General features: G+C 44.6%; 1 protein-coding gene across 15 annotated transcripts in view; it reads right to left on the bottom strand.

The window, feature by feature from the left end:
* Window positions 1-13,947, bottom strand: part of GJA8 (gap junction protein alpha 8) — a 47,708-nt gene that overhangs the window by 15,706 nt on the left and 18,055 nt on the right. For 5 of the 15 annotated variants that reach the window (XM_074598854.1, XM_074598873.1, XM_074598781.1 and 2 more), the window contains one exon: window positions 9,476-9,638. The exons of 1 other annotated variant lie outside the window; for it this stretch is intronic. The gene's annotated coding sequence lies outside the window, so the exon portion shown is untranslated. Of the gene's footprint in view, window positions 1-3,589; window positions 4,312-9,465; window positions 9,639-13,386; window positions 13,511-13,947 lie in introns of all 15 variants that reach the window. 9 more of the 15 variants (XM_074598821.1, XM_074598892.1, XM_074598762.1 and 6 more) reach the window with 5 other exon arrangements.

The raw sequence follows: 13,947 nt of genomic DNA, 5'->3' as shown, positions 1-13,947 counted from the left end.
GGGTTGGATTGTGCTGAGCCTCAAGTGGAGGATAAATACTTATGGGAAATGTGTTTTTAATTTAAGGGATGGTACAAAACTAGACAATGAATAAAGATAAGCAGGGCAAAAGTGGAATGTCTTTCAATATCTATTTAACTTAAATGCAGTCCTTCTCTGAAAATTACTGTTATAAGAGGACCTGGGGAATTACAGGCCAGTCAGCCTAACCGTGATACCTAGAGAGATACTGGAACCAATTATGAAACAATCAATTTATAAGTAGCTAAAGGACAATAAGGTGATAAGAAACAACCAGCAGGGAATTTTGAAGAACAAATCCTGTCAAACCAGGCTAATTTCCTTCTTTGACTAACAGGCCTGGTAGGTGAGGAGAAAACGGCAGATATAAAATACCTTGACTTCAGTGAGCATCTAGAAAATATCTGGATCGCAGGGTCCCAGAGCAGCAAGCAAAGTCGCCATGCAGAGGCTAAACAGGTTGAAGTGCCATAATCAAGGGTAATTATCAGGGCTTCACTTTTCCAGCTGGGAGGATCATATCCCTGAAGTTCTGCCTCCAGGGCTGCTCAGTGTTTCCTTGCATGTTTTGGGCAACAGTCTAGAGGACAAAACCAAAAGGATGACAGCTGGGCGGTGGTGGGGGGCATGGGGCAGCAGTCCCTCCTGAAGGCAGGGGAGCTGGGGCCGTCAGAATTTGAGAGGAACGTGAGACACTGGAGAGGTGGGCTGTCCTCTGCAGAGGTGACTGCAGCAAGATACGATCCAGGAGAGGTGACTGCACAGACACCAAATGCGCTGGTCCAAACTAGATGGTAACCGTTTCAGCAGGAGTGCAGCAAAGAAGGAGCTGGGGTAAGACCAAATACGAGTTGTTAAGTGAGATTCCCGCAGAAAAAGACAAATCTCGTTCTGAGGTGCTTTAAGGGGACTTTTGCGTATAAGGCAAAGGAAGCAATTATTTTGTGCATTTACACGATACCGCTGAGCTCTCAGCAGGAACAGTGTGTCCGGTTCCAGGCACTACATTTTACAGGAGATGTAGACAAATTGGAGAGAGTCCAAAAGAGAATAACAAAATGATAAGAAATGTGAAAAAACATGACTTATAAGGAATAGATAAAATAACTGAGTTTGTTTTCTCTAGGAAAAGAACAACAGGAGGGGAGGCATGATAACAGTCTTCCAGCACATAAACATTTGTTATAATGGGTGGAGAGACTAAGCAGTTGTCCTCTACATTCACCAGAAGTAGAAGAAATAATCAGCTTAATTTGCAATAAAAATGATATAGCTAAACATTAGAAAAACACTTTGCAACGGTAAGAATAGCAAAGCACTGCAGCACACTGCTTGGGGAGGCTGTGGAATCACAGGAGGTTTTTATGAAGAGGTAAACAAACATCTGTTAAGGATGATCTTACCATATAAGCAGGAAAACAATCAGGGGGGAGAGGGAGGTTTTCTGAGGTCTTTGGTTTACATTTTTATGTAGGGCCAAAGACCTACAGAAATCTCAGAGAAGTATTTTCTGCTTGAAAATAAAAAGTATCTATCTTTCCACCAACCCTGAAAACTCAGCCTGGACATCCCAGGTTGTCTACACCACCCAGTGCAATGCTGAGCTGGGGAGATACCACCTCAGGTCTGGGGGCAGTTCGGCTGTGTCAGCAAAGCGTTCCACTTGAGTTAATTATCTCCTCTGGAGTGGGGCTAATTAGCTGGGGCAGCGTGAAGCACAGTGGTGCTATGCTGCGCCCCGTGCTGGTGCTAGCTCACCCCAGGCTACCAGAGGTATCTCCACACTGCCTTGCAAGGAGGGCTGTCCTCAGGGAAGCTTTGGGAGGGTCACTGCTTTGTTATTTGGCTTCAGTGATGGCTCTGCACGCCCTGTGTATTTAGAGGTATTTGCTCACCACAGCCACATTTCAACCAATTTGTTCTCTTACTGTAGTAACTGTAAGGTTAAACACCATAGCTAATTTAGAGTGTTTCATCAGGACACCGACGCTAAACATGAAAAACGGGGCGTGAGCGACCCGTGCTGCTTCCCACGGGAACCTCTTTTTCTTGCTCTGTTCCCTGCGGACCTTTTCCAGAGACGCTGATTTTATCTGAGGGCAGGAGGAATAAGAGCGCCCCCCGCCCCCCACCACCTTGTCCCAGGAAAATTTTTGCAGCAGCAGCATCAGCAGAGCAGAACTCGGCAGCAGCCTCTCCCGAGCGCTCTCCCGGGCTGCCGCAGCCTAAACCACTAGCGGGCGGTATCTTCTCATCCGTGCCCTGTACAGCACCCGGGGAGGATGCTATGACTGAGAAAGGAGAAGGCACGGTCTGCCTCTTACGCCGCATTTAAGCCTTGCCTCTCTCTTCCCTCTTGAACTTTTTCTGCAAGATACAAAACTAAGGCAAGGCAAACGCAGGAAAGTAGTGGTGGTGCCGCAATACCTATTGTAAATATGATTTTTAATAGTACTTTCACAGTGGTTAAATAGATGGAGTTAAACCGACATGAAGGTCACTTTCATGTCATTGATTTTACCTACAGAATAAGTGAAAGCTTTGTTGACAAAGCACTCTTTTTGCTAGTATAATTTGTATTTTCACTTGAATCTGCATCCCTTATCCAGCAAATATTTCTCATGTATACCAGCTGACCTCCATGATTCTGCCTTTAATAACAGCACGGTTAATAATAAAAACTGCACTAAACTTACAAAGACCATGCAAGGCAAAGGAGATGAACACGCACACATCAAGGGTAGGTGCTATGGTACTGCAGCAGCAGCACAAACCGGGCTAGGAAGAGAAGAATACTCTTTTAGACATATGATTTTGTGCATCAGCATGATTTCACTTAAAACTTGACCAGGCCATTCCTAGAAACGCAGACCTTTAAAACAGTGTCCTGGTTAAAAATGCCAAGCTCTCGCGCTAGTGCAGATGCTATTTATGAAGAGGTGCACTGGGAAAGGGCCCAGAATTGTAGGCAAGGTGTAGCACGTACATTATGGAGCCATCATATACAAATATGCCTTTCCGAGGTCTCCATATACCCTCTTCTTACCTGTCCCTTTCTCTGCCTCCTGCCTAGAACCTACCACCTTGTTGGCCATAGAGGTGGAGCGCATCAGCTAGAGGACATCACTGAGAAGATCTGAGAATACTGCTGCATACTTAGGTGGTCTGTGGACTCAAATTTCTCTCTGCATGTATTCTAGATTATGGCTCTTCCACCACTATTGAGATACTCCTCACAGAAATGGATTAACTGCCGATTAGGGAGCTGTGAGGTATCAGACCAGTTAAGGAACACGTTGCTCACAGCCAATCTGGACTATGTAAAGTGGATCCAGGGAAAGCAGTGACAAGCACCTGATAATACTTCCGGTAATAATTAATTGCCCCAGGCCTGCCAGTAAAAGAGGGACTAATAATATCTTCCAGACTCTTGAGGGGATCTCCGTTTGTTTGTTTTATCAAGACTTTTAGTGCAATCTCTTAACATCCTCAGGCACAAGGATCTGCAAAGGACAAAGCTTCAGAAAGACCTGAACAAGCGGGCATGTCTGGAAACATTCCATCTTACCTCACTGTCCATGAGGTTTGTTGCCTTCCAGTTTCTGCTGAGGGCTCATTCCATATTCTCTTGTCCCTTCTTCTGTGCTCTTCTAACACCACCAAAGCTTGCCTTGCTGAGTGGTAGGCTCAGGGCTCTCAGGAGCGTTGTCACCACCCACTCTCCACCTTTATCTCCCTGCCTTCATTTCCACACCATGGAATGACGTGATGGAGGTGCACTGTGCATACAAGGTGCGGATGTGGCCCAGAAGAGCTCAAAAGGAGGACAGGGGAGTGATGTAGATGGCAAAACAGGACATTATCTCTGTCCTTCCCAGTCCTGAGAGATGCGCATACCTGCCGTGCACTTTGGCTGACCTCAGCTTCCCATTTCCCACAGCAGAGCATGTTCCCAGCCTCTCTGGGGAGGACATCCGCGGGGACGGTTCCTGTTTCCCTGCCCTTTCAGTCATTTGCCTTCCTGAGCCTGATATGATTGTTTCTTTGGGCACAGTGTAAAGATGCCAGCAAGGAACGGAAGCCTCTCATGCCTCAGCCATTTATTAAGAAGAAAAGGAGGTTATTGAACTTGGAAGCTGTTGAGCCAGTCGTTCTCTTTTCCTGATCAAGAAGATAACCCGTCCATAGATAAATCATCCATCCAAAGGTCTTCAGCATTCCCTGAGACAACCTGGCTTCAAACTAATAAACAGCCGGGTGGAGGGAGGTGGGGATTATCTATGAACAGACCTGCCAGAAAACATAGGTGATAGGGCTGAAGGGCTTCCAGTTTGGAGAGACCTGTTTTGTTTTCTTTCTTCATTATTACCAGCAAACTTCAATCCCTGAAGTTCTGCTATGGCTCAGTGAATACGATATTCTTAATAGCAACATGGTTTAAAGCATTATCAGGACCCTTGTAAAAGAAGCATTAAGACTTTGGGGGTCTCCTGTTCTGGGTCAGACCTGGCAAAACTTTCAGCAGCTACTTCTATGGCAAGTTCCACCTTGACATGGCAACCGTCGGTTAGCCTTCCACATGTCCTGCACTATGAGGCCCCATTCTTGTCCGATTGATAAACACCCTCATAATGAACACAGCTATTACTACAGATAGTTCCTCAGCAAAATGTCCTGTGTCTCTCCAGTCCCTGAAGCTCTGAAGTGTGAACATGAACTCTAGTATTTCTGTCGGCCACCCTGCTTTGGGCCAGGATGCAGCAGGTTTGGTGGGTTTCTAATCCCTCTGCTGTTTATCAGCTCCACGACCAGTGCTGGGTGTATTCAGCTGCAGCCCTGGCTCTTGCTTTCAAAAGCGTGCCCTCCTTTACAGAAGCACAATATAGAAGTCAATTCCATTCTGATACATCCTCTTTAGCTGTATACAATTATGGCATCCCTTTCCATTTTATATTCATCAAGGCTTTGCCTGCCCAGGGGATTACAGCTATAAGGCATTGGAAAAAACGCTGGGATGGTTTGTACAACTGAATGTTAAAATCAGTGGCTCTAGCCCTAAGAAAGACTGAGTGGGCAGAATAAGGGTAAAAAGAAAAAGTAATGACTGCTTGCTTGTTTGTGATTTTGAATCATAATTTCCTAGTTAACAATATTCAGTCGGTGTTCTAGTAACAGGACTGATGATATGGCTCTGGAACAGATAGCCGAGCAGCACCAGAATATGGGAGCACTGATTATTTGAGCACTAACCAAAGAAAAAATAAACATAAGTTATGCTCAATTTAACACATGCTGATGTTGCTGACTCAAGAGGAGCCTTGCGGATTTTTAAATGTTCTAAACAGCTTCCTCATTTTGCAAATCTTAAATCCAAAATAAACAAAATCTGTACTTCACCTCATCCGGATGGGTATAGTGATGGTAGAAATGAGAGACCGGTAGCAGTTTTACTGATCCCCAGTTAACTGCACTGTTATATGAAAGCAGAAGAGGTCGAAAGCGGTAATGCAATGCTTTGAAAGACATGACGCTTCTAAAAGTCCTGTTTCCCAGCCCTGAGTAGAATTCTGGGCTAAATCAACACAAAGAAAGCATCTAAATAAGAAAATATAAATAATCATTGAGAACTGCTTAAAAATTTTCTACTAGGCACCAAAAATACGCAACTCCCCAGTAAACAAAAAATAGTGTAATTGAAAAAACACAACCAGATTTAAAAAGGGAAGTGGGGGTGGCTTTGAGAGAATAAAACACGTAAAACAAATAGTAAGAGAGGAGAAGCTGAATATAAGTTAGAAGATAGGAATTATAAAAGAATGAGGATGGAAATGAAAGGGGAAAAAAAAGACTGATAAAGTTTGGCGTTTTTTTGAAGTAAATTAAGAACAAAATGAGTCCTAATCATGATATTTATCTGTTATCAGATGGAAATGTTAGATTATTCAATAATAATGCAGACAAGAAAAATGAAATCAATAAATACTTCTATCCTACTGCTGGGAAAAAAGAAAGTAGATGATGAAGACATTGTTGATGACCTGTCTATTCTTGTAATATCTCAGAGGAATTAAATACCACCTACTAGAATCAGGCATTTTAAATCAGCAGGACTGGATACCTTGCACTGAAACTTTTTCTTATTTGTTTTTTAAGCTGCACAGGATGTCTCTGCACTATTTATATTGATTTTCAGTACTTCTTGGTGCAATGGGTAAGTCTGGAGGAAAAGAAGAAAACTCATAGCCTGGCAGTTGGTAAAGACCATGTAGAAGGGCATAATTATTTTATAATAATGTCATAACTGTAATTACTCAGAGGTAAGTACAGACCTGTGATAGAATCTCAGTCCTGAACTAAATAATGAACTGGATAACACAGAACACAGGAAATAAAAAGAGGGAAATAATATAACTAGAGGCAACCAACATGGTTTTATAGAAAATTCACCCCATTGAAGTGTGTTAATACTTTTCTCTGAGGAAATTGCACATACCGTTGTTAAATATGACAAAGCTGGTACAATATACTTAAGGAAGGCAGTTTCCCTTCTATCACATGGCAATTCGATTAAAGAACTTGCTTGACATAAAAATAAGATAGCAGTCATTAAACAGACTATAAATGACCTATCAGACTGGTCCCAAAATACAAGTGAGAACTAGAAGTGATTGTTTTGTTTATGGCATGTTTGTACCAAGATCCTGGAGGGTGTTTGGCGCCACGATATTTTTAGTCAATAACCTGGAAGAAAACTTGAAGTGTTTTGCAGATATCGCTAAGTCCAGGAGAGGGATGAATCACGAAAAAGAGGACAGCTGATGTAGAGAACCCCTGATGGCACAGTGAGTTGGGCAAACACAAAAAGGGTTTGTTTTAGCACAAGGAAGGTCGTGTCTTGCACATCCGCAAGGAGATCAGCTGTGGCTCTGCTATGGGGAACTTTGTCCAGGGAAACAGTGACTCTGCGGAGAACTCTGAGCTCAAGGGTAGCTGAGGACTCTGTGGAGAACTCTGAGCTCAGGGTAGCTGAGGAACTGCATATGAGCTCGCAGTGCAACACTGCACTTGATAGGGCTAACGTGATCCTTGGATGTTCACGTAGAGGCAAGGTGTGTACATACATCACCTCAGTCCCGCCTGGTTTATTCTCCAATGACAGTCCTCCACTGTCAAAATCTCCCCACTATGTCTTCTACATGACCCCTAACTCAGCAAATTAGAAAAAGAGTGCTTATTTTCTGTTTCAAAAGTCAGCTTGTTTTAATGACTACCTGCCAGCTTGAATGAAGAAGGTACCTCCCAGGACTGTCTTCTCACCTTGTACTGATCATACGAGATCTTCGATCTACACATGTGTTGCTAGTATGAAATTTTAAAGGTCTAAATCTGCTCTCGTCCAGCTCCCCAAAATAATTTATGATCTGTGAGGTAGCCCAGAAAGCAGTGTCACGAGTGGTGATGTACAGCATCATCCTGGGGATTCTTGCTCACACATTTCAAAAGCTGGTCTGATCTGTGAGCGATGTCTCCTCTCTCAGTCCTGGAAAGATAGCACCCATCTTTGCTGTCCATATAAAGGAAGCAGTTTGAAGGACACGGGCAAGACCACGCGAGAAACAAATGGGAAGCGAGAAGACTAGAATTACTGCAAAGCAGAATGAGAATAGCAAAGAACACTCAGCAGAAAAGAAAGCAATAAACACACGGCCAGAGCACAACCCTTAAGCGCCAAAGGACAGCTCACAGACAACTTGAACCTAGACCCTGCCTCCTTTAAGCTTAATACAGATGCTGCCACACAAAGCACCTAGGTGCGTTCATATCACAGGGTGTCATGCACCAGCACCTGAGATGTCTACAGCACTCAGGTGCATATGTCAGCATGACGGTGCCAGCAACCTCCTGTCTCTTACTGTACTCTTTCAACTCTACTTATCAGAGTACAAACGCCAATCCTGGTGAACCTACAAAGACTTATGAACAACCAGCCACCAATCACGTACCCCGAACAGACCCAAAAAGATACAGAGACTCCTGCACATTTTTTTGGATGCTATTTGCTGTGTACATTGTCATGTGACTATCCTACAACAGGACAGAAATTTTAATTTACCTGGAAATTGACACCTGCATTAACAGGTCTCCCTGATGGCAAAGCCTTTAGTCACTGGTGAATCTCAGATGCCAAAGGATGGAACCACTTAACTTTCCTGCAAACCAGTCCAGTGCTGTTACACTTTTTGAATGTATTGCCTATCCTGCCAAAGCATGGAAAACTTGGAACTGTCCTAGAAAACATATGTCCTGGGAAAAGCAAAGGCTGCCAAGGAATTGAGGAAAGGGTGTTGATTTCTGACCTTTTCAAGAAAGGATACCTGGGCAAAAAGGCAAGCAGGGCGCAATAAGTGTCTTATTCATGGAACAACAGAACAAAATAAATAAGATAGATAGGCTTTCTGCTAGTTCAGGGAGGAGAGCAGGCTCAGGCCGGGACTTCTAGAGGCAGCATTTAATCTAGCTTGTGTCCCTTAGAGAGAAGATAAAACTTCCATAGACTGCCATGGAAGGACATTTGTGAAAATGCCAAGTGCTTATGATGATCCAGGCTCAACTCTCCCTTTTAGGCAAGATATTTAACAGCAACAAAAGCAAAAATGGTTGGACACAGAGCACACATCCCAGACCCGTGGAAACCACTGCCACAGACTGAGTCTGAGCCCTGAAAGGCTACGTTTATTCAAGAGTACTTATGGTTTCAACAGCTCTGTGTGTGTGTGTGTTACAGAAAGGAATGGTCTTCTTGGGAAGGATTACTATCTGATCAGCGAAGTCTTCATGCAGCAGGGACCAAGCGTTCCTTTTGAGTCATTAACTCAGCTGTTTTGCACAGCAATAAACCCTAGATAAAGAAACAGCCAAGAGCAGCACAGATTGCCAGAGGGGTTGGGTAGAGCAGAGGTCCCTGATTCAGTTCCTAAAAAAAACCCTTCACTTGTAAGCTCCATGACTAGTTATCATCTGCCTCAGTGGCATGGGTCATCCGTGAGCAGAGGCATTCCTGGCATCACTGGAAACAAAGCCAGAGAAAGGGGTCATGGCATGTTTCTGGCGAAAGCCATCAAAGCCAAAAGCTATAAGGACTGGAGAAAGTCTCCTGGGGCCCAACTGTGTCAGCATCGCCATCCCGACCGTGAGCTGGCTTGCAGTGATAACATTGTGTGCTGAGGTTGGCACACAATCCAGGTGAAGTCACAAGAGGAAAAGCTTCCCACCCCGGGCAGCCTCAGCGGTCACATCCACAGCTCCTCGCCACGCTCCACCCAGCCAGCCCTCCTGTGCCACAGAGGACGCGCTGCCCTGCCTGGCTTTCTTCCACTGTGTTGGGGTAGGGCTGGCTCACAAGTGGCCATTGTGTTTCCTAGGAAGTACTGTTACAGCAAGTACCTGCTCATACCGGCGGTGCGCGAAGGCTCGGAGCCTCTGCTGGTACGTATTAATATTGCCCCAATCTCTGTCTGCGTTTCATCTTTCCAGCGCTGTTCTCAGAAGTTTCTAGTTGTACGTTGCACCACCGACTCTTCCACACGCACACTCTTGGCCTTTGCCAAGCTTGGGGTCTGTGGGGAATAAGGTAAGAAATTAAGCAAAACCCTAGCATCATGGGAATATGGTTTTACCACACAAAAAAATAAAATGTCCATGGGGGATGGAGGAAAGAACTCATTCTTGTTTGGCTCAGAAATATAGAAGAATAATTGTTCAAGGTTTAAAGTCTGAAACATATGACAAAGCCATAGATGATTGTATGCAAAGGAACGCCTTGGCTCGGCCATAGAGAACGAGAAGCAACACTGATAAATGACAATTAATACCTCTTATCACTGAGCACCTCAGTGGATGCTAACAAAGCCTCATTTACTTTGGGATATCACTGCAGCATAATCCAAGAAAAAGGTGAACCAAACACTCTGAGTTCAGGCAAGAGGCCTGCATCTAGCCCATACCCTCTTCTCCCAGCGAAGATGCTGCCTGGTTGTTCCTGCTGGGGACTCTGATTTCTCCCACCCTGTAAAACCAGACAGCCAGGCCTACGGGTGCCACCACAGACAGTGGAACAGTGCTCTGGGATGAGGAACCAGTGTCAACTCCTCTTTGAAATGTTGGTGCTCACGTCCACCATCCTTGGTGGTCTTGTAGCAGTGGAGGTGGCTGCCAATGTTATGAAGTGGGAGCACAGTAGGTGGTTACATGGGAAACAGGAATGAAGGGGGAGCAATGCTGCTTATCGGAGCAATAACATGTGAAACTTAAAGAGGAAGACTGACGTGGTTTGGCTGTTTGCGGGCTGTTCGCACAGGGCAGGTGAAAAGGAATAATGGCTTGGGTTGGGAGGGGATGCCTACTGCTCTTGCCGTGAGGCCCCAACTCTCAACCCCATAGCTGCCAACAGCAAGCCAACCTCCAACTGTAACACCAGAAAGAATTGCTGTGATCATCTAGACCCACACCTTCAAAAATTTGGGTCAGAAGACTTGGCAGAAATCCTTCCCCTCTCTGCAAGGGTCTGCTTTCTGACAAGAATGCAGCCACAGCGTGAAAGCCTCCTGTGGAGGATCCTCCACAACCCTCAGTGAGTTTTTCTAGTGGTTAATGACAATGTTAAAAAATAGCGCTCTTTTTCATATGACTTTCTTTTTTTTCCCCTTTTCCCAGTTTTTGGGTCTTATTACCCTTCAGTGTGCTAGGCCACAGAAAGTTTGCTCCCTGTGTAAGCATATATAGACACTGAAAAAAGTTAGCGTTCAGCTTTCCCTTTTCCCTTCAACCTCTTTCACTGGAAGGCACGCTTCCAATTCTTTAATACCCTCAGGCATTGTCCCTGAAACCTCTCCCCTCCAGGAACCACCAACAAAAGCACTAAATAGAGTACATGGGAAGTGACCACGTTAGTGCTAAATGAGACACGCACTCAGCCTCTCCTAGAGCTATTCATCTTGAAGTTATTTACCGAAAGCTGCATGAGTTCCCCCAGCTACAGCATCATCCTGGAATTTTGTCATCAGCCAGTGAGCCGCTCCAGCCCCCGCTCCTTCCCTGTCACTGCTTCCCGAGACAAACTTGCCAGCTGATAAGCATAGCCTGTATTCCTTAGTCTTGGACATGTGACTTACAGCAGCTAATGTTATGCTTGGCCCCATCTTTCTGAGTGATCCAGACTATTGCAGTAATGTTTGGGGGGTTTTTTGCTTACTGATTTTTGAATCTTTCCTACTTATGAATGACTATTTTGCTGTATTTCAGATCATTGACGGTAGAGTTCAATAGTATACAGCCAAAAATGACCAACTTCACAATGCTTATTCCCCTTTACAATTACACATCTCCACCCATTTGGAGGACTGACACGTTTCCTGTGAAGTTCTAATGTCTGCGTTGCAAGAAACAGCAACAACAAAAATCTGTAAAAGCACTATACCAGCACTATCTATTCCCAGCTCAGTCCACCTTGTGTGATTTGATTGTAAGTGCTTTAAGGTAAATTTACCATCTGATACATGTTCCTGTAGGGCCTTCCACAAGTGGGCCCCTAATTAAGAAACAGTCGTCTTCCTCTCTGGCTGGGACAAAAGCAACTGATCTACAATTCTCGAACTGCAGCTAGGATCTTGTCTTTCAGAAATGTAAGATTTCTCACGAAAACACAGGAACGCAAATAAGTTGTTCCCAAAGTGTCTGCAGTGCAAGTCCCCGATCCGGCAAAGTTTACGCGTGTGCTTAACTCCATCCTGTGTTAACTTCACCCCGTCTCGATGCACACTAAAATACAGGCTTTCTGGTTTTGCAGGACTGGGCAGCAGGAAGATGCATGGCATGCAACACGAAGGTGAAACAGGAGGTTAGACAGTCAAAGCTTTTCTTTATACTGTTGTAAATACAAACCTTTTCTCACATCTTGTTTTCCGTTTTGAAATACACAAATACAGGATTGCATTCCCATGCCTGATTGCCTCAGGGGCAGTACACAAATTACACAGATTGCAAATACACAAATATATGGATTCCCTGGCTTCCAAGGGATTTTTGAAGATTAACTACTTAACCCCTAATTATACTGACACTGGCTGGCTAATTAATGAGGTGAGGCAACACCCTTGGCTGGTAAGATTCATGAAGAAAAAAGGTGCGTTATTCCATGCCAGGGTGGAGAAGGGCTCATGGGTCTGGCATCTCACTGTGCAGATTTCCCATCTGGGACAGAGTCCTAGTAGTCTGTATCTACAGGAATGTCTGATCTTTCCCATTTTATTGTAGGATCGTTGTACGAGAAGGTATGAAATCCAGCGGCTTTGCTCAGTGTAAACAAAGGGTCCAAGTGGCACAGATCCTTCCTGGAAAGGCACTGGCGTAGCTGACTAATGTGACAACAACATATCTCCTAGAAGATTTCACTTTAGCTATAAGGGAGGCTTTGGTTTCCCACATTACCCACGGTTTGCCCACGCATGTGAGACCGCACACCAGAGAGGAAGCTAGCACACTCCTGGCTGCTCAGGTTGGGTGTTTCTGTTGGGGAGCAGAGATGTGGTTATAGGGTGAAACAGTAGTCATTGCTGTCAGGAAACACCAGCCCTTGCAACAGGCTACTGGATGTTAAAATTTCAGTAACCTCCACTTTAGTCTCTTGACTAGGATCAGGAAATACAATGCAGTGTCTTAGAAGCACTTACAAGCATCAACACCCTGCATGCTCCGCGCCCCAAGGTATAGCCGTGGTCTACGGTGACAGACCTATAAAGATTTTTAACGCAAAGAGCCCAAATGCCAAGGACAGCTTCAGACACCCAAGCTGCAATACCATCACATTCAAGCTAGCAAGAGAGGTAGAGATAAACAGAGCGTCCACGACTACTGCACGTGGCACTTGCCCTGTGATCCAAAGTAAAATAGCAAATACATTCCTTTGGTCATATCTTCCTTCACGTTACTTCTGGGAATACAGACTTTACTCAAAGATCTGATACAGAGGATCCAGACCATGCTAGAGCCACAGCCCCCAATTATGAATTCAGGATAGTTATCTAGGGGACAAATTCTGCTCTCATTGAATTCGGAGGACTTGGGGTCCCATAATTTGTCTACTTGTCCCCGCAGAGGCCCTTAACATAGGTAGCTGAAAAAAATACAGTATTTATGGAGTGTATTAAATGGCTGGGACATTTGTCCATAGTACAAATCACTGTCAATACTTCTCCCACCTCTCCCTAACTATTTTCTTCCTCTTTCCATCTTTCTTTTTGTTTTTGACTCCTTCCCCTGTCTGTCTCCCTCTACTTTGGCTTGACTGGGCTTTTATTTCTTCTTTACCACATGACTCTATCTTCTATATCATCTTCTTGGATGATCCTCACCAGTAGCACTGGGTGGTCCTTTTCCCTCTGACCGATGGGCTTCAAACCTCTCACAAAAACATATCCCAGTAGTATTAGGCCTGTATGGAAAAGCAGACATCTTCTGGTTACTGTTAGATCCTTATTTCTTCATACAGGAAGAGCCTGTTTATAGCCTGGAGCCTGCAAAGACTTCTGGAATTTGAAATGCCTTCTCCTTCCATTTTGAGGGCAAGCAGCTGAAGAGACCAGGAATCCTGTCTCCCCTCACAAATATCTTGGTCTTCCAGATATCAACCTTACCTTTAGATCCTGCAGCTCAGCAAATGTGCTATCATATATCCCAGTGTTTACCCAGCCTATGCAATCGGATAGGCCACCTATATTGAAGAGGGTGATTAACGTCTAAGAACGGATGGGAGGTGACCTTCCACACAGCCATGATATATTTTTGGAAGGGCAAGGCAAAGTCAGAAGGGCTTACTAAACTCTTTGATCACTTAAGCTTATGGTTACCAAGTAACCACCAGTGTCCTTT

This window comes from Larus michahellis, chromosome 1 (genome assembly GCF_964199755.1).
Source record: "Larus michahellis chromosome 1, bLarMic1.1, whole genome shotgun sequence".
Lineage (NCBI taxonomy): Eukaryota > Metazoa > Chordata > Aves > Charadriiformes > Laridae > Larus > Larus michahellis.
The sequence above is the reverse complement of the archived record's forward strand: the minus strand, read 5'-3'. Positions and strand labels throughout refer to the sequence as shown.